General features: G+C 47.0%; 1 long non-coding RNA gene across 8 annotated transcripts in view; it reads right to left on the bottom strand.

The window, feature by feature from the left end:
• Window positions 1-23,210, bottom strand: part of LOC309610156 — a 33,047-nt gene extending 9,837 nt beyond the window's left edge. For 2 of the 8 annotated variants that reach the window (XR_014233739.1, XR_014233740.1), the window contains exons 1-4: window positions 10,019-23,210; window positions 9,761-9,846; window positions 8,294-8,646; window positions 6,563-6,805 (exon numbers count right to left, since the gene is read on the bottom strand). This is a non-coding gene — a long non-coding RNA (uncharacterized lncRNA). Of the gene's footprint in view, window positions 1-761; window positions 6,446-6,562; window positions 6,806-8,293; window positions 8,647-9,760; window positions 9,847-10,018 lie in introns of those variants that run through there. The other 6 variants (XR_014233741.1, XR_014233742.1, XR_014233743.1 and 3 more) reach the window with 6 other exon arrangements.
• Between the last annotated feature and the right edge of the window lie 2,147 nt (window positions 23,211-25,357).

The following is a 25,357-nucleotide window of genomic DNA, read 5'->3' as shown; positions in this document are numbered from 1 at the left end:
TAGCATGGGCTTCAGGAGGTCTACGTGGAGGTGGGCCCCTAAAAATGAGGAATGCAGCCCCCCTCTCATCAGCAGAACTCCATGTCAGGTGCTAAACGTCAGAAATCTCAATGAATGAAGAGATTCTTAAATGACTTATTCCCTGGACAAGCTATGTGACCCCCTTTATAGATCTTTGATAGGTAATCTTCACTGGGCAAATACTATAACCCATATATATTTTATTGGAAAAAAACAGTAAACTCTTTCAAATGTACAGTATATTAGAACTCCTTTCAGATTTAAAATTTTTGATAATTAGAGTGCTAAGTGCACTTTCCTCTTCTTGGTTAAATTCCCCAAGTTGTCATTTTTCCTACCTTGGTGTTATAAGGCTCCTCCTCCACTGCTGACCCCAAGGTGAATCTTGGAGGTGGTATAAAAAGAAGCCTGTAGTTTTTAAAAAATAGTCTTTGTTTAGGTACAACTTATAGAAATAAAAATTCCTCAGTTTCAAGTATAAAATATCATGAGTCTTGACAAATGTATGTAGTTGTGTAACCCCTTCCGCAATTGAGATATAGAACATTTCTGTCACCCCAAAATATTCCTGTGCCCCTTTGAAGTCAGTCCCCTCTTTATCCTCCCAGCCCCTGGCAACTACTAATCTATCACTGTAATTTTGAATTTCCTGGAATTTCTTATAAATGGAATCATACCATATGCATTCTTCTGTGTCTGGCTTCCTTCACCCCGCATAATGATTTTGAGATTCATCCATATTCTTGAGCAGTTTGTTTCTTTTCATTGCTGAGTAAATTCCATTGTATGGATGTACCACAGATTGTTAACCCATTTACCTCTTAATTGGCATTTAGGTTACTTTCAGTTTTTGGCTATTATGAATAAAGGTGCTATGAACATTCACTTGTAAGTCTTTAGGTAAATACCTCTCCTGGTAAGTATGTCTTGGGTAAATACCTAGGAATGGGATTACTGGGTTGTAAGTGTATATTTATCTTTACTAGCAACTGTTTTCCAAAGTTGTGCCATTTTACATCTCCACCAGCAGCTTATGAGACTTCCAGTTTCTCCACATCCCTGCCAACACTGGTATGGTCAGTTTTTAAAATTTTTTAGTCATTCTAATGGATGTGCAATGGCATTTCATTGTGATCTAAGTTTGCATTTCTCTAATGACTTGTATCTTTCTGTGTGCTTACTGGACATTCATATATCTTCTTTGGTGAAGTATCTGTTCAAATCTTCTCCCATTAAAAAAACTGGTCATCTTCTTACTTTGAGTTGTAAGAGTTCTTTATATATTCTGGATAAAAGTCCTTTATCAGAAATATGTTTTGCAAATGCTTTCACCCATCTGTGACTTGCCTTTTGCTTTTTTAATGGTGTCTTTCAAAGAGCAGAAATTATTTTTTTTGGTAAAGTTTAATCTTTGCATTTTTCAAATTCTATGGTTTCTGACTTTTGTGCCTTATCTAAGAAATCTTTGCTTAGCCCAGGGTTTCTCAGTTTCGGTACTGTTGTTATTTTACGCTAGAAAATGTTTTGTTGTAGGAGGCTGTCCTGTGTATTGTAGAATGTTTAGCAGCATTCCTGGCCTTTTCCCACTAACTCAGTGGCATCACCCCTCCAGCTGTGACAATTGAAAGTGTCTCCAGACATTGCCAAATGTTCCCTGGGGAAAATTGCCCCAAGTTAAGAAACAGTGGCCTAAACTAAGATAAAACTAATTTTCTCCTACATTTCTTCTAGAAACTTTATAGTGTTAACTCCTATGATTTTTTGGACATATTTTGAGTTAATTTTTGTATTTGATGTGATGGTTGAGATTTGTTTTGTTGAATATGGATACCTAATTGTTTCAGCCCATTTGTTGAAAAGACTATCCTTTCCCCATTGAATTCTCTTGGTCCCTTTATAAAAAATGAATTGACTACGTATGTGTGGGTTTGTTTCTGGACTCTGTTTTAGTCCGTTGATTTATATATCTATCCCTACATCACATCAATATCCATCCCTACATCAAAGTGATTACTGTGGCTTTATATTGTCTTGAAATCAGGTAGCGTAATCCTCAAACTTTGTTCTTCCTTTACAAAATTGTTTTGGTTATGTTAGGACCTTCCCATTTTCGTATAAATTTGGCAATTAGCTTGTTAATCTCTGTAAAAGTATTCTGCTGGTGTTTTATTGAGATTGTAGTGAATCTATAGATCAATCTGAGAAGTGATTTCTCAACAATATTGAGTCATCCCATCCATGAACATGCCTTATCTTTCTTTTTTATTTATCATCAGTTTTTGTTTTTTAATTTATTTATTTTTTATTTATTTTATTTTTGGCTGCGTTGGTTCTTCATTGCTGCGCGTGCGCTTTCTCTAGTTGCAGCGAGTGGGGGCTACTCTTCGTTGTGGTGCATGGGCTTCTCACTGCGGTGGCTTCTCTTGTTGCAGAGCATGGGCTCTAGGCACGCGGGCTTCAGTAGTTGCAGCACGTGGGCTCGGTAGTTGTGGCTCGTGAGCTCTACAGCGCAGGCTCAGTAGTTGTGGCGCATGGGCTTAGTTGCTCTGCGGCATGTGGGATCTTCCTGGGCCGGGGCTCAAACCCGTGTCCCCTGAATTGGCAGACGGATTCTTAACCACTGTGCCACCAGGGAAGCCCAGCATGCCTTATCTTGCCATTTAAAAATTTCTCTCAGCAATGTTTTATTGTTTCCAGTGTACTGGTTATGGTGATTTTAAAAGTAAGTCCACAGATTATTTGATACACCTCCTTTCCAGAGGTGGAGATGAATTTCCCTCTCTTGGAGTATGGGCTGGACTTAGTGATTTGACTTGCTCTAACAGAATAAAGCAGAAGGGACAGTGTGGGACTTCAGTGACTAGGTCATGAAAAGCACTGTGGCTTTCTAACTGGGTTGCCCTTTCTCTCCTGGATCATTCATTCTGGGAGAAGTCAGCTGTCATGTTGTGAGCAGTCCTATGGAGTATTTCATGTGATGCAAAACTGAGGCCTCCTGCTAAAAGCCACATCAAGCCTTCAGATGACTGCAGCTCTGGCCAACATCTGGGTTGCAACCTCATGAGAGACCCTGAGCCAGACCATCTAGCAGCTAAGCTGCTCCTAAATTCCTGATCCCTGGACACTGAGATAGGAAATGTCTGTTGTTTTAAACCACTAAGTTTGGGATAATTTGTTATGTAGCAATAGATAACTAATATACATATCTTGCATCTATCTTGATAAATGTGTCAACTAGTCTTTGATGGTTTTTTGATACTATTTAAAAAGATGTTTTAAAAATTTCAGTTTCCAATTGCTTATTGGCAGTAGATAGAAATATAACTGAACTTAGAGTATTGATGTTATATCCTGTGACCTTGCTGAACTCAGTCCTAGTAGCTTAGAAGTCTGTAGATTTGATATGTTAAGAAACTAGCGTGGTTGGGAATTCCCTGGTGGTCCAGTGGTTAGAACTCCGAGTTTTCACTGCCGCCCGGTTCAATCCCTAGTCGTGGAACTAAGATCCTGCAAAAGAAAAAAAAAAAACAAAGAAAAGAAAAGAAACTAGCGTGGTAGTCCTCAGTTCTGGTTGGTGAGCATTTCTTCCTTCTTCCCTGCAGTGCACTTTGAATAAATAGAGTTCTTACTAATTCTAAGTCTGAGGCCTTTCTCCTCCAGTGCTAGAACCCTTTAGGACAGCCAGCTGCAGGAGTGCATGGCCTTTTACTTTCACAGCTCAACATTAACACATCCCAGTGTGTTAATGGGACTTAACATTAACTTGACTTGACTACCACCCCAGTTTGCTTCACCTCATTCTGCTGGCTACTAACTCACTTCGTTTAATTTCTCTTTTCAGTCACTGGCTTGACCAGGCTCGGATCTCTGCACTTCTCTATAGTGTGACTTCTTTGTCTCCATTTTCCTATCACGTTTTCCCATGTTTCCCAGTTCAAGTTCCCAAGTACGACAATGTGGTGGCCCATCTCATCTTTTCCCTCCATGTCATTGGTTGCCGGGCAGCTCTCTCCTCAGGTGTCCCCTTCTTCCAGTTGGTTCTGTCCACAGGAGACAAAGTTCCATGGTCCGAATGTAGCCACTTGGGCTGCGGGGGTTAGAGACCGAGCAACCTCCCTGGAAAGGGGTGTGACAGGGTGGGCCTTTGATGGACACCTCTCATGCAGACCTCTAACCCCAAGTGCTCCTTCCTTCCAAGCCTTGAATCCCTGTGTGACACTACTTCTCATCCAATCCACGAGAGAAACCCAAACCCCGCTTATAGAATTGAACACGTTTACGCTCGGCACTGATTATCTTCCTCCTCCCCCAAACCCTCCCACCCCTTTCTCTGCTCATTCACAGTCAGAGCTGCACGTGCCCAGGAAAATCACGCACTTCAATCCAGGCATCGGCAGATGAGAAAACTGTGGCCCGGAGAGCTCAAGTGACTTGCTCAAGTTCATAGAGAGGCAAAATTTAAATACAGACCCCCTAACTTTCCCAAGTTAGTGTTTTTTCCCCACTAACCCATACTTGGCCCCAGGAGGCACACCACCTCCCACTCCTACTGGGGTCTGATGGCGCAGAGAACTGGTGCTGAGTCCAGTGGGTTCAGGTGGCAGCTGTGACTCAGTCTACGCTCTGGGTGGCAGATGTCCCATCCCACTTAGGATTGGGCTTTAGGGCTTAGTGGGTGAGTGCCTGGGGGGTCCAGGTCCAGGTGTGGCTAGGAGATGAAAGGTACAGAGGCAGGGGGCTGGCTGAGTTGGAGGCAGGACCAATAACCCTATCTTAGTTACCTGTGGCTGCTGTATCATAAGCTGGTTAGCTTACAACAATAGACATGTATTCTCACGGTTTTGGAGACCAGAAGTCTGAAAGCAAGGTGTTGGCAGGGCCCCACTACCTCCCGAGACGCTGGGGAAGAATCTGCTCCTGGCCTCTTCCAGCCTCTGGTGGTCGCAGGCGTTCCTTGACTTGTGACCACATGGCTCCAATCTCCCACTGTCCTCATGCTTCCTTCTCTGTGTACGTATGTCTTCTCCTCTCTCTGTCCCTCTGCCTCTCCCTTATAAGAACAGTTGGGATGACATTGAGGGCCCACCTGGACAATTCAGGATAAGCTCCTCTTCCCAAGATCCTTAACTTAATCACATCTTTTGCCCTATGAGAGAACACTCACAGGTTCCAGGGATTTGATGTGGATATCTTTGGGGTACCAATTTCACCACCCGACAGCACTACGTTCCTTCCAGTGGCCTCTGAACTGTGGGGGAAAGTGCAGCAGGTTCTTTCCTTATTCCATCCTGAGAGTAGAGGGGAAACTGGAGACGTCAAGAGGGAGAACAATTATAGCCTCCTACTTATTTAGTCATTGTAGTAGATTGGGCTGCCATAACAAAATACCGCAGACTCTTTGGCTTAAACCACAGAAATTAATTTTCTCACTGTTCTGAAGGCTGCAACTCTGAGGTCAGAGTGCCAGTGTAGTTGGTTTCTGGTGAGAGCTCTCTCCCTGGGTTGTAGACAGCGGCCTTGTTGCCGTGTCACCCGCCACATAGTCTTTCTTCTGTTTGTACTTGGGGCGGGGGGTGGCGGGGAGGCTCTTTAGTGTCTTTTCTTTTGGCCGCACAGGCACGGCTTGTGGGATCTTAGTTCCCTGACCAGAGATTGAACCGGGGCCCTCGGCAGTGAGAGCACGTAGTCCTAACAACAGGACTGCCAGGGAATTCCCTAATGTCTTTTCTTTTAAGGACACTAATCCTTATCAGATCAGGGCCACCTTATGATCTCATTTAACCTTAATTATTATACTTCCTTAGAGTCCCATCTCCAAATACAGCCCCACTAGGGGTTAGGGTATCAACATAGGAATTCTAGGGAGACACATTCAGTCCATAACAGACACTTTTGCTTATGTTCTTATTGAATCATCTCAACTATATTGTCAGGTAGATATTAGTATTCCTATATGACAGCTGAGGGGAACTGAGGCTCATGGATGAAGTAACTTGCCAAGTCACCCCCCAGCTGAGCGTCAGAGTCAGGAGTCAAAACCAGGCTGGCCTGGCTCTGGAGTCCATGCTGATTCCACTGCCCCGGGCTCCACTGGGAACTTCCGAGCTAAGGCTCCAGTTTTCCCCTCCACACGCTGCTGTCACTGCCGCTGCCTTCCACTGAAGTGCAAACTCAGACTTCACAGCTTCTTTACAGCAGGACCTCGTCTTCAGCCCTCAAGAACCCCAGATACACTCATGACTCTCAGGTGTCTGGAAGAAGGCAGTCACTGGAGGAAGGAAGACTGGGCCCTTCCTTCTGGGCTTCCCTGTGTCTGTGCTGGCTTGAGCCCAGCAGGGGAGGGGGCGTGGTCTGAGGAGAATGACCTGGCAGTCTTTTCTGGACCTCGGTTTCCTCATCTGTCTAACGGGAGGATTCAGTTAACCTGTAAGATATGTTCATGTCCTGAACCTCTATGATTTAAATTACTGTCATAATGACCAAAGCCCTCAAATTCGCACAGCCCTGTCTGGTTAACAAAATGCTTTCGTTCATCACTTACCATTCAAGGAACCTTTTCTTCCACTCACTGTCACGTGCTTCACCATGTGTTGGGCATTGCTGGGCAATAGAGGGCCCAGAGAGACAGAGGGAGCCCCAATTCCTGTCTTCGGGGAACTGCTAGTGCAGGTACAAAGGCAGATATAAAGGGAGCGGTGGGTAAGAGGTGTGTAGGTGAACAAAGAACGCTGGGCGCTGAGTGAGGGCACTCAGAGAGGGGTGGTGCTGCAGGTGACCCCGCATCCTGTAAAGCAAAGCAAAGAAGGCCTTTTTTTATTTTCCAAAGAAGGCATCTTGTCTCCATTCTTCAGACAGGGAAATTAAGGCTCGCAGAGAGAAATGACTACCTAAGGCCACCCAGCCAGGAAGTGGCCAGGCCTGCCTTCATTCCAGGTCCTTCTCTTTTGGCACAGTTGGCCCTTCACTGTAGGGGACACTGGGGTGGAGGATGGGAAGGAACTTGAGCCGGATACTGAAGACTCCTGTGAAGAGTTCTCAGTCTGGTGGGGAGGTGGACACATCAACACCCACTCTTGATTGGCGGTGAGCACTGCTTGGCCACCTTATGAATGTCTGGCCTTAGGCTGGGGCTCAAACAAAGGGTTTTCTGGCCCCCGGGGGAGCTGTAGCCTGCTGGGGTGATGACACATACTAGGGCAAGACCAGTGACGAAACACAAAAAGTCCCAGCCTGGGCATGCCGAGGGTTTTCCACCCAAATAAATTAATGGCCTCGGACATTCATTCATTTATCCACTGAATTCACCCACTCATTTGTTCTTTCATTCAGTCACCAGATAGTATTGAGGGTACCTGTGTACCCAGCCCTGTGCCTGTTTGGGTGGGGGGCGGTCTTCCCTCCCTCTCTGAACACTGGTCCTGAGCCCTCAGCACCTGGGTTGCAGCCCCGCGCCTGCATGTGTGTACGTGCTGTTATTCATGGTCTAAACACCCGCAGGGCAGGGGCCTGGTCTCACTCCTCTCTAGCTGACAAAGGGGAGACTATACCAGGCTGTTTGGCGCCTTGCCTCAGAGCTTCTGTCTGCTGCTCCCAGGGTTCCTCCTCCAGGAATGGGGGCTCTAGGCCAGGTTGCAAGGGTGGGGGGAGTGTGTGTGTGTGTGTGTGTGTGTGTGTGTGTGTGTGTGTGTGTGTGTGGGCACAAGGGCTGCACTCCCTGGGTCTGCTGATCAGCTCCAAAGCAGAAGGGCAGAAGTGGAGGGGCCCCAATCACAGGGAACAGCCCTCACCCCACTGTAATGATTAGAAAAGTGAGGCAGCCACTCCCTCCCCTCCCCTACAACTGGAAGGGGGCCTCGTCTCTTAGCTCCCTGTTCTTCTGTGGCTTTCACACCTATCCTGGGTGGTCCTCTGGCCTGCTTTGATGGGGGATGGGAGGTCCCTCTGCACTGGGCTGGTGTGGTGGGGGAGGGCAGCCGCTCCCATCCAGGGGACATTTCCTCCCAAAGCGCTTTTGATCTCCAACTAGCCTGGCCCAATTCTCCTCCCCCATCTGCCCCAGGATTGCCTTGCATGGAGGACAAAGTGAGGGTCCGGGGAGTGAATAGGAGGGATAATCCCAAAGGATCATTCTAGGGTTCATTCTCCAGCCCTCCTTGACTTTCAGAACCTGGGTGGCTCCTGGGGAGCCCGAACGTACGCGTGCATGTGTGAAATCAGATGGGAACACGGGTCTGTGGGGACAACACACAGGCGCATGCGCGGGCGGGCCTACCTGTGTGTGTGCGGGATTGTGAGCGCCCACGAGGGAGGGCATCCTCTGGGCATGGGTACGTGCAGAGGTGGAGCCACGGATGGCTTGAGAAGGCTTTGGTCTCCCTCTAACCTCTATCGGCGCCTCTCCCTTCCTTTGATGTGGACTGGACGATCTTGCGTAAAGAGCTGCTTGGAGACAGATCCATCTGGGTTGACTCCTAGATAAGACATTCCGGAGCGCAGACTTGTGTACTTGAGTGCTCTTGTACATCAAATTCCGCTTAGAGGGCCTGGGGCACAGTCCCCGTCCTCACACGGGGGTGGGGGTGAGGTCGGGGCAAGTACAAAGGGGGCCCTGGCCTCGCTTCTCTCCTGCAAAAGACAGGATCGTGCCTTTCACTAGTCGCCTCGCCCCCACCCCTGTGGGACCAGGGCAGTCCCTTTGTCTGGGCCTCAGACATCCAGTCGGCCACACAAGGACCCCGCCTCCTTCCCGGGCCGTAGGGGCTGTGGGGAGGCCGCGGGAGGGTAAGCTGCGGGTGGAGGAGACCAGCCTGGCCCGGACGGTGTGCTCTTGGGCCCCTGCCCACCCCGCCCCCCGCTTCGTTCCGTGGGGCACCCCCCAACCCTGGCGGGGATAGGGGTGGGGGTGGGGCGGCGCGGCAGGTAGCGGGCAGGCCCCGCTCCGCCGCAACTCCTCCTTTGTACCTGCCGGGACACGCAGCAGACCAGCGACGAGAGCTACGTGCGGCAGCCCTCGGGGACGGGGCGGGGGACGTCGGCCTCCCTCCATCTCCCCTCCCCCCATCTCCCCTCCCCCGACCGCTCCCTCCTCCCCGCCGGCCCGGGGCCTCCCGGGCGTCTCTGGGCACCTGCTGCATCCCGCCCCTCCCCCGCGCACCACCCTCGTGGTGCTCGCAGACCATCCCCGGAGCCAGGCTTGGCCGGCCAGTCGGGGTTCAGGCGGCCCTTCTGCACGCGGTGCCCGCCTTGCCTCCCCCTCCCAGCGCCTGACCAACTCGCACCCCCAGGCCTGGCTCAAAGGCTGCTTCTGGGAAGCTCTCTCAGTTTTAGTCACTCTCCTCGGGGTGTCCTCTGGGCCCTGATCACTCAGGTCGAGGCTCGTCTGACTTCAAGATCCAGGGTGGGGCCCGGCCCAGGCCCGACCGCCGTACATACAAGTGTCTTCCCGAGGGGAGTGAAGGAGTGAAGTTGGAGACGGGCAGGAAGGAAAACCGAGGTTTCCCGAGCCAGGCGTGGCCTTCTCCACTGCCCGAGCTGAGGTCTGAGCTTCCCTGTGAGCCCCGACTACTGACCCTGGGGCCTCCTCGGTGCCCTGAGACCCTCCACTTACATGACCTACTCAGCCTCACCTCTGGCCTCCCAGCCTTTGTTCAAGCTGTTCCTTCTGCCTGATACGCTCCCTCTCCAGCCGCAAGTGCAAACTGGACCCTTCCAAGGCCCGTCTCTCCCGGAGCAGCAGTACCTGATCCTTGGGGTTTGTCATCAGCGCAACCGACTTTTGTGCCTGGTGCTGTACACATCATGTTGCATTTTCCCCTCGTTGTGACCCTGCAAGATAGTGAGTTGACAGACTTCAAGTGGCCGACCTGGGGTTTGAGTTCTGTGCTGGAATGACATGGAACACCAAAAGACATCCAAAGCATGCTTTCTCCCACCCCACACCGTTGCCTTGCTCTCCCAGGCCTTCCCCTGGGGACAACTGTTCCTGTGAACCGCTCACCATCTCCTTGTGTTCAGGCCAGAGCAGAGCAGGGCTGGGATGCTTGTTCTAGGGCTAAGTCAGTCTGGGTGCCCTGTGGTTTTGGGCCTCCTTGGGGAATTTCAGGGGTGAACGCGCTGGGCTGCTGGACGTGGTGAGAGGTGAGCTGGGAACCGAAGGCATGTGGGGCTTGGGGGGTGGGGGAAGGCAGCAAAAGGTGGTGGAGATGCTTTCCCAGGGAAAGCAAGGGCTAGTTTGAATGACAGAGGTTCCCTGGGGAGCAGAGGAAAGCTCTGAGGATGGGAATGTGGGAAGAGGAGGGTGAGAAGGGCGGGGAGGAAACTGCTCGTGGGGCCCCATCTGCAGCAGCCCTTTCAAGTCCTGCTAAACCCATAACAATGAAAGGAACTGACCTGGGACACCACAAGCAAAGGATGATTAACGTAATTCACCGAGGAAATACAAAAACCTTATGAAAATGTTAGAAATCCCGAAGTAGAAATGAAAAGGAGATTCCGGCTTTTCTTACCTATAGAATTGGTCAAGACAAAAAAATAATGAAAACACCAGATGTTGGTAAAGCGTGGGGAAGTCAGTGCCTTTTTCTCTGCTGAGGAGATAAATTATACAGCGTTTCTGCGGGAACTTATGCACATTTTTTTATATACAAAAGCTTTTTAAAAGAGTTATGCTTTGACTTAGCAATTCTACTTCCAGGATGTACCCTAAAATCAAAGCTTTTTTTCATCCCAGTCTTATTTATAACTGGGGAAAATGGGAAATTCCTGAAATGTTCAATGAGAGGGAATTGGGTAAATAGGTGATGCCACATTCACAGGTGGGAGGCTGTGCAGAAATTAAATATCATGCTCTTGAAGGACATTAAAGATACGAGGAAACACTCAAGATGTGCTGGTAGGTGAAAAGGGGAAGTTATAAAACAGCATGAATCCAATTTCATCCAATGTCTATATAAATATGCACAATATGTACCGTTGATAGTGCTGGACTGGGTGCTCTACCCTGTGCTAAGAACTTTACCCAGTCTCTCAGTCAAGCATCACAGCAGCCTTGCAAGGGAGATTCTAGTAACTGCAAGGGGGGAAAAAAGAGACTAAAAGGAAATTCACTAAAATGTTAACAGTAAAATAAGAGGGCATGTGTATACCCCCCCCCCAAGAATTCACTTCCAAAGAGAGCATGTGGTTTTAATTTTCTTCTTTATACTGTCTGATCCTTTCTAAATTTTCTTCAATAGAAATATAGAATAATAATTAAAACATTAGCAATTTAAAAAATCACAACAATCATGTGTTCAAAAATTTCTTCAGGATCTCTTCTTTTTGGGGTGGGTAGCAGTTTTCTCTTAGTGTTCATTTCCTGGGGCTGCTGTAATGAAGTACCACAAACAGTGGCTTAAAAAAACAAACAAGCAAAACAAACCCCAAATCTTTTGTTTCACAGGTCTGGAAGTTAGAAGTCTGAAATCAAGGTGTTGGCAGGGTTGACGGCTTCTCAGGGTTGTGAGAGCAGGATCTGTTCCAGGCCTGTCTCTTAGCTTCTGGTAGCCTCTGGTGTTCCTTGTCTAGTTTCTCCTTGTGTGACTTCACATCATCTTCTCTCTTGGTATATCTGTCTCTGTGTCCAAGTTTCTCCTTTTTAAAATAAGGACACCAATCATATTGGATTAGGACCCACCCTAATGACCTCATTAAAGTTGATTACCTCTTTGAAGAACCTACCTCCAAATAAGGTCACATTCTAAGGTACGAGGGGTTAGGACTTGAACATATGAATGTGGTGGGAACACAATTCAACCTATCACACTGTTCAGCTGGCATTGCTCCCTCTGAGATGAGTGTGGTAGGGAAGTGGGGGTGGGGAGCCCTCCCTAGGAGGGAGAGTCTATGTTCCTGGACGTTCTGGGTCCCACTGGACTTGCCCCACTGTGTGACCTTGGAAAGGTCATTGTTGGGTTTCAGTTTCCTCTTTTGTAGACTCTGGCTGGTATTTCTTACCTTGCAGGGCTGTTGTGAATGGAGTGATAGTTGAGAAGTGGCTTCCATGGGGCCTGGCACATAGTCTTTCCAGGAAGTGTCCTCTTTCTCCCTTCTCAGTGAAGGTAGCTGGGTGAGCAGGGGCCCAGGGACAATCATATAGGGCTTGGTTCAAATTCTAGTCCGGTCCCTCACTAGCTGCATGGTCCCTGTGAACCTCAGTTTCCTCATTTGTGAGATGGGAAAAATATCTATTCCCATTGAGCTGTTGTACTTTGCTGTCTCTGGACATGGGAGCCTCATGGCAGGAGATGAATGAAGACTGGTGGAGAGAAGATTGGGAAAGCCAAAGCAGGTCAGGATGTTGTGGAAGGCAAGGTGAGAGGAAACGTCAACTGGTTGGGTCCAAGTTGGGTGTCATCTCCTTTAGAAAGTTTTCCTTGAACCTCACCACCTGGATTAGACCTCACCTCCACTCCATCTAGGCTCCCACAGTCTCCTTGGCTGCCTTCTGTCATGGCATGATAGCTGCCTCTCTAGGACTAGAGAAGGCTCCTTGAAGGAAGAGACCATCACCAATCATACCTGTTAAAGTAGTAAATATGAATGAAAATAGTAAAACCCAGTGCTGGCAGTGTTGCAGGGATCCATGCACACACTTAGTAGTGATATATATCAACACAATCTTTCTAGAGAACTATCTGGCAATGCCTATTAAAAGCCACACCCTTAAGTATAACCTTTGGCCAAGTAAAAGCAGTTTGGGGAATATATTCCAAGTAAATAATGGAAAGGGAAAAAAACCCGTATCTGTCTAAAGATGTTTTGAGCTGACTATGCGTCGTGGGGAAAAGTGGCAATAACAGAGCAATGAGTAAGTGAACGACAAAGTATGGTAGATCGGTATACACTGTGACAATCAACACAGTCCAGCCAATGGTAACTGAGCACGAGCATGCTTCAGGTCCTGAACTCTCCCCTGGCCACCTGGGAATCTCTGTCACATCTGATGGGTAGACAGGCAGGGAAACAATCACTGTATAGTGTGAGAGTGTGACAAGAGGAGTGGGGAAAAGTGCACGTAGAGGGGTTAACCCCATGGGATGGAGGGTCAGGAGAGCTTCTTACGGAAGTAGATATCTGAGCTGGCTTTAGGCAGATGGTGGTGGGAAGGAGGATCTTCCAGGAAGTAGAAATAACCTAGACAATGGTGTGGAACATTTGAAAAATGGCAAGTTGTAGGTGTGGCTGGAGGGTGGGATGTGTTCAGAGTTGATGAGGCTGGAGAATCTGGCAGGGGCCAGATCATAAAGGGCTTTGAATGCTAGTTTGTGCTCTACCCAACAGAGGTAGGAAGCCGGCAGAGATCCTTAAATGCCTGAGCAAGAACCTCATTATTGTGATTTAGGAGGCTCAGGCTGTAGCAGTCTGGAGGATGGACTGGGGAGGCCAAGAGTCAGGGCTCAGGCAAGACAGGGCGAAAAGGCCTGGGGATGGAGAGAGCGGGCAGTCTCAAAAGGTATTTAGGAGGCAGAAGACACAGCGATTGGTGATTGGCAGGATGTTGGGGAGAGGCAGAGGCAGATTTGTGGCTGGTGGTGCCAACCACCAAGTAGGGAACACGGAAGGAGGAGTCTGGGGTGGAATAAGGTGAATGCAGTTCTGGATCTGTAAATGGTTGGAGGGAGAAGCGGTACTCTGCAAAGTCTCTTGAGAAAGATCCAAGAGGTAGAAAACCAGGAAGACTATCTCAGAAGCCCAGGGAGGAGGGTGGAAAAAGGGCAACTGTATAAAAGAGTGCCCACTTCTGGGCGGGGCCTCAAGGGCGTCTCTTCATGTGTCCAGATAGATGATGCCCCAGGCCCTCCCTGGGCTCCCTGCCTCCTCACCCGGGGGCTCTGTGTGTCCTTTGGTAACCTCAGTCACCTGTGTGTCATTCAGTAACCCTAAGGCCTTTCTGGATCTCAGTTTCTTCCTCCACGCAAGGCGCATCATAATTCTGCCTGTCCCCCAGCAGCAGTCAGAGCTTCAGATGAGAAGCTGCAGAAAGTGCCTCGTCAGCTGCCCAACGGATGATGTCTGACTCAGCCCTTTTAAGTCTCAGGCTCTTCCAGAGGCTTGTTGGTTATGTTTTCTCTTGTCTTTGGTGGTTCCTTGGCTCAGCCTTTTCTCCTCCAACGATGTATCTGTTCTGACTTGTTCTGTGGCTGCCGTCAGTCTGTGGCTGACCCATCCCTGGATTTACTGAGTCATCCGTTTAGCCTTGATGTGTTGAAGGTGACCCTGTTCTGGGGCCTGCTCCTTGCTCCACTGTCCCTCCCCTCTCTTCCCTGTGTCTTCAAGGTCTTCCCCTTTCTCTGTTACCCTTCCCCCTCCCCCCACCTCGACTCAAGTTTCTACCACATTTTAAAACAGGAACAAAAATTCCTCTTCTACTTAGCCCCCCTCCAGCTCCCTCTCTATTTGTATTTTTTCTTCACCAAATCTCTGTCAATAATTATCTACATTTCTTTACCCCCCACTCTGTCTTGTTTTTTTTTTTAACTTTTTATTTTATATTGAAAAACAGTTGATTAACAATGTTGTGTTAGTTTCAGCTGTACAGCAAAGTGATTCAGTTATATATATACATGTATCTATTCTTTCTCAAATTCTTCTCCTGTTTAGGTTGTTATGTAATATTGAACAGAGTTCCCTGTGCTGTACAGTAGGTCCTTGTTGGTTACCCATTTGATTTATTTATTTATTTATTTTTAACATCTTTTTTGGAGTATAATTGCTTTACAATGGTGTTTAGTTTCTGCTGTATAACAAAGTGAAACAGTTATACATATACATGCATCCCCATATCTCCTCCCTCTTGCATCTCCCTCCCACTTTCCCTGTCCCACCCCTCTAGGTGGACACAAAACACTGACCTGATCTCCCTGTGCTGTGTGGCTGCTTCCCACTAGCTATCTAGTTTACGTTTGGTAGTGTATGTATGTCCAGGCCACTCTCTAACTTTGTCCCAGTTTACCTTTCCCCCTCCCCGTGTCCTCAAGTCCATTCTCTACATCTGTGTCTTTACTCCTGTCCTGCCCCTAGGTTCTTCAGAATCGTTTTTTTTTTAGATTCCATATATATCTGTTAGCATACGGTGTTTGTTTTTGTCTTTCTGACTTACTTCGCTCTGTATGACAGTCTCTAAGTCCATCCACCTCACTACAAATAACTCAATTTTGTTTCTTTTTATGGCTGAGTAATATTCCATTGGATATATGTGCCACATCTTCTTTATCCATTCATCTGTTGATGGACACTTAGGTTGCTTCCATGTCCTGGCTATTGTAAATAGAGCTGCAATGAACACTGTGGTGCATGACTCTTTTTGAATTATGGTTTTCTCAGGGTATATGCCCAGTAGTGGGATTGCTGGGTCATATGGTAGTTCTATTTTTAGTTTTTTGAGGAACCTCCATACTGTTCTCCATAGTGCCTATATCAATTTACATTCCCACCAACAGTGTAAGAGGATTCCCTTTTCTGCACACCCTCTCCAGCATTTATTGTTTGTAGATTTTTTGATTATGACCATTCTGACCGGTGTGAGGTGATACCTCATTGTAGTTTTGATTTGCATTTCTCTAATGATTAGTGATGTTGAGCATCCTTTCACGTGTTTGTTGGCAATCTGTATATCTCCTTTGGAGAAATGTCTATTTAGGTCTTCTGCCCATTTTTGGATTGGGTTGTTTGTTTTTTTGATATTGAGCTGCATGAGCTGTATATTTTGGAGATTAATCCTTTGCCAGTTGCTTCATTTCCAAATATTTTCTCCCATTCTGAGGGTTGTCTTTTCGTCTTGTTTATGGTTTCCTTTGCTGTACAAAAGTTTTAAAGTTTCATTAGGTTCCATTTGTTTATTTTTGTTTTTATTTCCATTTCTCTAGGAGGTGGGTCAAAAAGGATCTTGCTGTGATTTATGTCAGAGAGTGTTCTGCCTATGTTTTCCTCTAAGAATTTTATAGTGTCTGGCCTTACATTTAGGTCTTTAATCCATTTTGAGTTTATTTTTGTGTATGGTGTTAGGGAGTGTTCTAATTTCATTCTTTTACATGTAGCTGTCCAGTTTTCGCAGCACCACTTATTGAAGACGCTGTCTTTTCTCCAGTGTATATTCTTGCCTCCTTTATCAAAGATAAGGTGACCATATGTGCGTGGGTTTATCTCCGGGCTTTCTATCCTATTCCATTGATCTATATTTCTGTTTTTGTGCCAGTACCATACTGTTGTGATTATTGTAGCTTTGTAGTAGAGTCTGAAGTCAGGGACTTGTTTCCTCCAGCTCCATTTTTCTTTCTCAAGATTGCTTTGGCTATTTGGGGTCTTTCGTGTTTCCATACAAATTGTGAAATTTTTTGTTCTAGTTCTGTGAAAAATGTCATTGGTAGTTGGATAGGGATTGCATTGAATCTGTAGATTGCTTTAGGTAGTGTAGTCCCTTTGTCTTTTTAAGAAAAATCTGTTTTCTCTTCTCTCCCTTTCCCCTTTGTCTCATTTCTTTGCAATCTGGCTTCCACTCCCACCCCTCCCCTGGAACTCTTTGTAATGATCATTGTGGAAGGTTGAATGCTGGCCCCTGAAACGATATGTCCAAGTCCTAAACTGTGGAGCCTGTGAAAGTGAACATATTTGGAAAAAAGGGTCTTTGCAGATGTAATTAAGTTAAGGCCCTCAAGATGAGATCAGCCTGGATTTAGGGTGGCCCTTACATACGATGACAGGTATCTTTACAAAAGGAAGTCAGAGGGAGATATGATGCTGGGGTACAGAAAGGAAGGCCATGTGACTGCAGAGGCAGAGAATGGACTTATACACCCATAAACCAAGAAACTCCAAGGATTGCTGGCAGCCATAAGAAGCAAGGGGGTTCTTGGGCAGAGGCTCAGAAGGAGTCAACCCTGAAGACACCTTAATGTCAGCCTTCTGGCCTCTAGAGCTGCGAGACAATACACTGCTGTTGTTATAAACCCCTGTTATAAGCTGTGGCGACTTATAGGCAGTCCAAGAAACTGATTTAGTAATGATAAGAGCTCCCAACCTTATGGAGTGCCTACCCTGTGCTGGGCACAGGTTTAAGTGCCTTACATGTATTACTTCATTGAATTCCCCAACCCAATGAAGTAGATGTGCAGTAATAAAAGCAATGTCAACATGTAACCAGATACTGAGGGTTTGCCATGTCTCTGGCATTTAAAAATTGAACCCTCCACCTGAGCAGTGCGTTTTATTGTTTTTCTCTTTTACAGATGAGGAGCCTGCAGATCAAAAACTTATGTAATTTGCTCAAGGTTACACAACGAGCATGTAGTGGAGCCAAGATTCCAACCCTGATAATTCCTGTGGGTGCCCTTAACCACTTTGCCCTTCTTCTCAGGCCACTGGTGGAGAGGGAGCCAAAAAGGCTGAGGGGTGAACTGACCCAGAGCTGTGTTTTGTACAATTGGAGGGGTGGAAGGGGCCAAGGGACTGGTGAGTTTGGGGAAAGACTTATGGGGTTGGTAGGGTAGGTGTGGCTTGGAGGAGCCAAGAGACAGGGAAGAGGAGATTGGAGAGCTTGATAACCTCCTAGAGCAGATGCCTCTGAAGCAAGAGAGTGAGAAGTGTCTGTGGTCACCCTGGGGACACTGGAGTTGAAGATCCCAGAGCCTGAGCCATTCTGGGTGATGATAAGGTCTAGTTGTGACTGTGGAGTAAGCCACTGAACTAAAGTGAGGCAGTGGGTGTAGGGGGTGGGGGGGGCGGGAAGATGGTCGGTAGACTCCACTTGGTCAAGAGACCTGGAGGGCAAATTGCATACTGAGGGACCTGAGAGACTGCTCCTGACTTCAAAGGGTTAAGCAATCACTCTTTGTGCTTATCGTAGAATCAATGAAACCCTACCTGGTTCTTGAAAAATAGATAGGGGATGACAGCCATGGAAAGCAAGAAGGGCTTCTAGGTAACAGGCCCAGAAAGAAGAAAGACATGGAAGGGTGAATGTATGGGGCATCTAGTTTACAGTTTAAGTTGGCTAGAGTTTAGGGTGCATGAAAGGGTGTGATGGGACTTGAGCTTTGAAAGTGTCCTAATTTGGGTACCCTCCAAAGCTATTGCTGAATCAAGGATTTAGGTGTAAGTACTGTATTTGAGAGGATGTCCCCAGGAATTCCCTGGCAGTCCAGTCATTAGGATTCAGCGCTTTCACTGTTGAGGGCCCAGGTTCAATCCCTGGTTGGGGAACTAAGATCCTGCAAGCCGCGAAGTGTGGCCACAGAAAAAAAAAAAAAGAAGTGTCCTACGGAGGCATGAGGAAGCTGGAGTATTTGTCTATCAAGTCTGATCAGTCCCATGATCCTACTCAGATGGTTGAGCCTATTCCTGCTGCCACAGAAAGCTTTTGGGCAAAGAGGTGTGGGTGCTTGACATAGGACACCACCAGTGTGTACAGGAGCTCCTCACCAAATCTGTAGGCGATGTTCAAGATGCACTAAGGGGATACAGGTGGGGTACCAATAGCACCTGTTGTAGAAAGAAAAGCTGAAAAGAGTTCATGGGACCCCTGCAGTCCCCACTAGAGATTTGCTGTTTACTTGTTAGGCAATGGCAAGCCATGGGAGTTTTCTGAACTTAGGGGGCTGCTCCCCAAAGCTGCTGCCAGCCCCACAATGTGCTGCAGGGGAGAGGGAAGAGGAAGATGGTCGGGAGGAGTTGGCCTGGTGAAAGGGTGTTGCAGAGTCTAAATGGACAGAATTTGGCAACTGATTGGATTGGAGTGGAGCAGGGGAAAGAGAGGAGGTTATCAAGACGATGCTCTGCCTCATAGAAATAGTAACACCTTCGGGACGTGTCTTGTTCAGGAAGCATCAAAAGAGGAACATTGTTCTGAACACACCAGAAACCTTTCCTGAGTTAGTCAGCTGAGTTTCACCTACATTTGGTGTCTTTAAAAAATTATAAAGTCCATTTTAAAGCACCTACTATGTGCCATGTGCTTTGTCTACATTATCACTTGCCTCTCACAGACATACTGGCAGGTAGGTACTATTATTACTCCATTTTATACATGGGGAAACAAAGACTTAGGGAGGCTGAATCATGGGCACACACGGCGTCACACACAATAAGTGGAGATCAGATCTTTTTGACAAAGCTCTTTCCCTACACTCTATCTACCTGCACATGTCATAATGGCCTCAGGGAAATTAGTAAAATGCCAGCAACAGTCCTGGGTCAAGGCTCAGCCTTTAAGCTTCTAAAGGATGTTTGCTCATGAGTGTGCCAAGTTCTGGAGAGAACTTTGAGAGTCTGAGACAGACAGCATCCCCACTGGACAGATGAGAAGGCCAAGGTCCAGAGACATGACACAAAGCTTGTCCCTACCTCTTGACCCAGATTGCATTCTTGGACCTTTCCCATCCTGGACGCACATGTCAGCAGGGAGGTCAGAGAGGAGAAGGAGAGCCAGTGGAGTCTGACCAAGGGCAGTGACCGGGAGAAGGAGAGGAGGGGGTGTTGGAAGCTCATCTGGGTCCAGGCATTCAAACACTATTATCAGGAGCCTTTCTCTCCAACTTTTGGCTCAGCTTTCTTCTGTCTTGGCTTCATTTTTAGAAGGGCTCTCTTTGCACTTAGCAGCCCACGCAAAAAGAGCATTTCTCCCTTAACACATCCAGCAAGGGATCCAAGATAGACTTTCAGTGGCTCGGTTGGGGTATGTGCCCATCTCTGGACCAAGCATATTGTACGTAGGGTGATTGAACCTGCTAACTGGTCACACTTAGGTTATGTACCCAGCTCCGAAACCAAGAGAAAAGGTAAGCCCACCCAAACCCAAAGGGAAGTCAGATGCTATCTTTGTCCAGACACTGAACAGAAAGAAGCAACAGATATCTTCTGTACTATGACCCCACCCCCATCCTCCAGATAAAGAAACTGAGGCTCAGCAAACAGAAGTGCCTTGCCAAATGTTATACTAGTATCTGGTATGTTATGGCAGAATTTTTTTTTTAAATAAATTTATATATTTATTTATTTATTTATTTTTGGCTGTGTTGGGTCTTTGTTGCTGCGCGCGGGCTTTCTCTAGCTGCGGTGAGCGGGGGCTACTCTTCGTTGTGGTGCGTGGGCTTCTCATTGCGGTCGCTTCTCTTGTTGCGGAGCACGGGCTCTAGGGCGCACGGGCTTCAGTAGTTGTGGCACGCAGGCTCAGTAGTTGTGGCGCATGGGCTTAGTTGCTCCGCGGCATGTGGGATCTTCCCAGACCAGGGCTCGAACCCATGTCCCCTGCATTGGCAGGAGGATTCTTAACCACTGCACCATCAGGGAAGTCCCTGGTATGGCAGAATTTGAACCCAGGTGTCTTTCTCTGTAGCCTGTGCTCCTCTAGGGCAGCAAACACGGTCTTTCTCGTTCTTGGGTCTCCCCCTGCACTCCCCCTCCAGATCTTAGCCCATAATGGGTCCTCTATTCCAGTGCTACTCAAAATGTGGTCCATGGCCTATGCTGGTCTGCACACTCTTTGTTACCAGTGCATTGTGAGTTAAGTACCAACATTCTGAGTAAGCATTTAGAAACATTTTGCAGCAATTTGACATCCAAGTGTGGTAGTACAAAAAGATAGGTCTGAGGTACATTGTAAATAATTTGGGAAGCATCGATCTGTCTGGTTATCTCTTTTTAAAAAAATATTTTACATTCTCCTCCATTATAGGTTATTACAAGATATTGAGTAGAGTTCCCTATGCTATACAGTAGGTCCTTGTTGGTTATCTATTTTATATACAGTAGTGTGTATATTTTAATCCCAAACTCCTAATTTATCCCACTCCCCCTCCCCCCACAGGTAACCACAAGTTTGTTTTCTGTGTCTGTTAGTCTATTTCTGTTTTGTAAATAAGTTCATTTGTATCTTTTTTTTAGATTCCCCATATGTGATATCATATGATATTTGTCTTTCTCTGGCTTACTTCACTTAGTATGATAATCTCTAGGTCCATCCATGTTGCTACAATGACATTATTCCATTCTTTTTTGTATGGCTAGTAATATTCCATCGTGTGTATGTATATATATATCTCACATCTTCTTTATCCATTCATCCATTGATGGACATTTAGGTTGTTTCTATGTCTTGGCTATTGTAAATAGTGCTGCTATAAACATTGGGGTCCATGTATCTTTTCCAGTTATGATTTTCTCTGAGTATATGCCCAGAAGTGAGATTGCAGGATCATATGGTAGCTCTGTTTTTAGTTTTTTAAGGAACCTCCATACTGTTCTCCACAGTGGCTGTACCAATTTACATTCCCACCAACAGTGCAAGAGGGCTCCCTTTTCTCCACACCCTCTCCAGCATTTATTATTTGTAGACTTTCTGATGATGGCCATTCAGACAGGTGTGAGGTGATACCTCATTGTAGTTTTGACTTGTATTTCTCTAATAATTAGTGATGTTGAGCAGCTTTTCATGTGCCTTTTGGCCATCTGTTTGTCTTCTGTGGAGAAATGTCCTGGTTATCTCTTGTATTAAAGCATGAGCAAAGGAAACCATGGTGGCATTAGTGGGTCCTACACAGGGAGGCCCCGGTGTGCAGAATGTCCATCCCACCATTCCGATTGTGGTTTTGTCATCTGCTGGCAAGGGAAACCTTCCTAGGAACCCCACCCTTAGTGCAGGCCACTGCAGCCGACATGCCTCTCCTGCCTACCAGAGGGTGAGCAAGGAGGCTCAGGCCCAAGCAGCTCCACTGCCCAAGGGCTCTTGGTTCTACTCCAGTTGGAAAGTGGCTGATTCTGTCCAGAGCCCGTGGGCACCTACCGCTGTCAGTCAGGGCCCCACCTTCCTTGTGCTTCCACACTGTGCCCTGGAGGGAGGGTGATGGCTGGCACAGGCTGTCCTTGAAAAGCCACCCTAAGACAAGACGGTTTATTTTTAAGTGGAGGTGGAAGGTCAGCTCCAGGATTGTGATGTCACCTCCTGTCTTGACACTGGGCCTCCTTGAGTTGGCACCAGGGATGGGGCATGTCTCCCACCCTTGCTTCCCCATCGATTGGAAACTCTCCGATGCCTTGAGTCAACAGAGCAACTGTAGGCATGAGTATTTCTCAAAGCCAAGATGACTCAAGTTGGCAAGTGTGAACCAGAGAAGAGGCCCAGAAGCCAGTTTGGTCCTTCAGTGGGAGGTTATAGGTACTCCATCCTGGCTATGCTTTCCCTTGCCTGTTCTGTCGTGTCTGGTGCAGTGAAAAGAGCCCTGCTACCCCGAGTTAGAAGCCCAGGTCTGCTGTTCTGCTGAGTAATTTTGGGCTGTTCACATAACCTTTCTGTACCTCAATTACTGCATTTAGAAAAGGCTAGAACACCCACCTCAGACTGATTCTGAAGATGAATGGAGATAATGCAGCTGGTATGCACAGGCCCTCCGAGTGTGGGAGTGGATATGAGAATGTTTCCTCCCTTCCAGGCAGCTGGGGAAACTGACGAGGACTCTGACTTGGAGTTGGACAGACCTGGTTCTTGCTCAGGCTCAGTCACTTCCCACTGTGTGACCATGGCTAAGTTTCTTAGCTTCTCTGAGCCTCAGTGACCTCATCTATAAAGAGCAAAATATCCACCTGCAAGGTTGTTGTGAGGATTGAATGCAATCAAACATACAGAAGAGCATGGCACACAGTAGATGCTCAGCAGATGCTCATTAATTTAACACATTTTTCTTACTAATGCTGGAGACTGGGTCCACCAGGTCAGGCATCGGGAATACCATGGTGAGCAAAGACAGACCCCCTCCCTTGCCTAGGACTTTAGTGAGGGAAGTGACATTGTAAGGGAAACAGATATGCAGACAGATAATCAAGTCACACCCAAGTGGCATATATTACAGAGAAAGGTACAGAATGCTAAGTGAAGATGTGACAAGATAATTTAGCCAACTTAGGGGCATCAAGGATGGCTTTCCTGAGGAGGTGATAATTGTGCCAGGGTCTGAAGCATGAACAAGAAGAGTTCCGGACAAGAAACAACATATGCAAAGCTCTGTGATGGAGTGAATCCCAGTAAATTAAAGGGACTGAACAGAGGCCAGTGTGGTGAGAACCCAGGGACCGAGAGGGCGTGGGGTAAGGCGAGGGTGCAGAGGAAAGGAGATGCCAGACCTTGCAAGCCTTGTAGGTTGTGTTATGGATTTTAGTCTTTGTATTTTAAGTGGGGGAGGGGATCACATGATCATTCTTGCTTTCAAAAAAGATCCCTCTGGCTGCAGCTGGGAGGTGAAGTGTGTGCACCAACGTGGATAGAGTTGGCTCTTGGGAGACCCTTGCTATGGTGCGGGACTGAGGAAGGAGTTTTGGGCTAAGGCAGTGATGATGGAGATGGAGAGGAGGGGACAGAGATAACTGAGGATGTGAAATGGATGGTACTTGGTGCAGCATTGCCCAAGTGTGTCGAGGACACTTCTAGGCTGCTGCCTCACACTAGCACTTGACTGGTGCTACCAGAATAGGAGCAGGTTTGGGGGAATAAGCTCATGAGTCTGGTTTTGGATGGGTTGTATTTGAGGTATTTCTGAGATGTCTAAGGAGCAATTACATTCTTCTTTGGATCTGGTGAGATACAGTTCACAAGTACCTTTATCAAGAGCATTTTCAGTGAGTGATGGGGCAGGAAGCTTGTAAAGGGGCACAAAGGACTCATGGGGGTGATGGAGGTATTCATTATCTTCATCGCGGTGGTGGTTTCATGGGTGTAGACATATGGCGAAACTTACCAAGTTGCACACTTTCAATATGTGCAGTTTATTGTACATCAGTTAGACCTTGCTGAAGCTGTCAGGAAAGGTGAGTGGAGCTGAGAAAGTGGAGACAGAGGTCTGTGGTGGAGGTTAGAAACACAGAGGGTGGTTGCTGGAGAAGATGTGAGGTTGAGGGAGTTGGCTTTTGTTTTTGTTTAGCAAGGTGATTTGAATGTGTTTAAAGGCTAACAGGAAAGATGTGATGGAGAAGTACAGTTAGAAAATCCAAGAGAAAGAAAGGATAATAAGAAATACTAGGTCCCCAAGAAAGGGGGAAGGCAGGGCACCAAAAGCCAGTTGGAGAACTGGGCTTTGATGAGAATGTCAGCTCCTGTGCTGAAATAGAAGGGGAAAGTGAAGAGGATGGGTGTAGGGTTGCGTGTGTGTGTGTGTGTGTGTGTGAAGATAAGGAATAGTGTTTTCTTTCTCTGTCAAGTAGAAGGTGAAGTCACCACTGAGGATGAGGAAGCAGGTTTCAGGAGCATGGTGAAGGTGTGAAGTGGCCATTGGAGGGTGGTTGGTTATGGGCAGTGTCCAAGGCCCATTTGATGTGAGGGTCCCAGAGTTACAGGGAAGGCCTCTGCCCTGTGGTGTACAGTTCTCAGCAGTGTTTGGCTGCCAGGCAGAGGAAGCCACAGGAACAGATAGGAGGGTTTTTCTCAACCAATGAGATCTAAAGACAGAGGGGCAAGAGAATTCATGGCATTAGCAAGACTATTATTGAAATGTCGGACCTCAGACTCTGAGCTGTAATAAAGAAGGACATGACTCACAAGTGTTAGAATCTATCCTCAAGTAGATAAGAGATAACAAGCACTGGTGAGGAAGTGGAGAAAAGGGAACTCTTGTCCACTGTTGATGGGAATGTAAATTGGTGCAGCCACTATGGAAAATAATATGGAGGTTTCTCAAAGAATTAAGAATAGAACTACCATATGATCCAGCAATTCCACTTCTGGGTATATATCCAAAGGAAATGAAAACAAGATCTCGAAAAGATATGTTCACTCCTGTGTTCGTTGCAGCATTATTCACAATAACCAAGATACGGGAACAACCTAAGTGCCTGTCAATGGATGAATGGATAAAGAAGATATGGTAGGGCTTCCCTGGTGGCGCAGTGGTTGAGAATCTGCCTGCCAATGCAGGGGACACCGGTTTGAGCCCTGGTCTGGGAAGATCCCACATGCCGCGGAGCAACTAGGCCCGTGAGCCACAATTACTGAGCCTGCGTGTCTGGAGCCTGTGCTCTGCAACAAGAGAGGCCGCGGTAATGAGAGGCCCGCGCACCGCGATGAAGAGTGGCCCCCACTTGCCACAACTAGAGAAAGCCCTCGCAGAGAAACGAAGACCCAACACAGCCATAAATAAATTAATTAATTAAAAAAAAAAAGAAGATATGGTATATATACAATGGAATATGATTCAGCCATGAAAAAGAAAGAAATCCTGCCATTTGTGATGACATGGATGGTCCTTGAGGGCATTATGTTAAGTGAAATAAGTCAGAGAAAGACAAATACTCCACAATATCACTTATATGTGGAATCTAA

This window comes from Balaenoptera borealis, assembly GCF_965194805.1.
Source record: "Balaenoptera borealis genome assembly, chromosome: 1".
NCBI classification, from domain to species: domain Eukaryota; kingdom Metazoa; phylum Chordata; class Mammalia; order Artiodactyla; family Balaenopteridae; genus Balaenoptera; species Balaenoptera borealis.
Note: the sequence above shows the minus strand (reverse complement) of the source record. Positions and strands in the feature narration are given on the sequence as shown.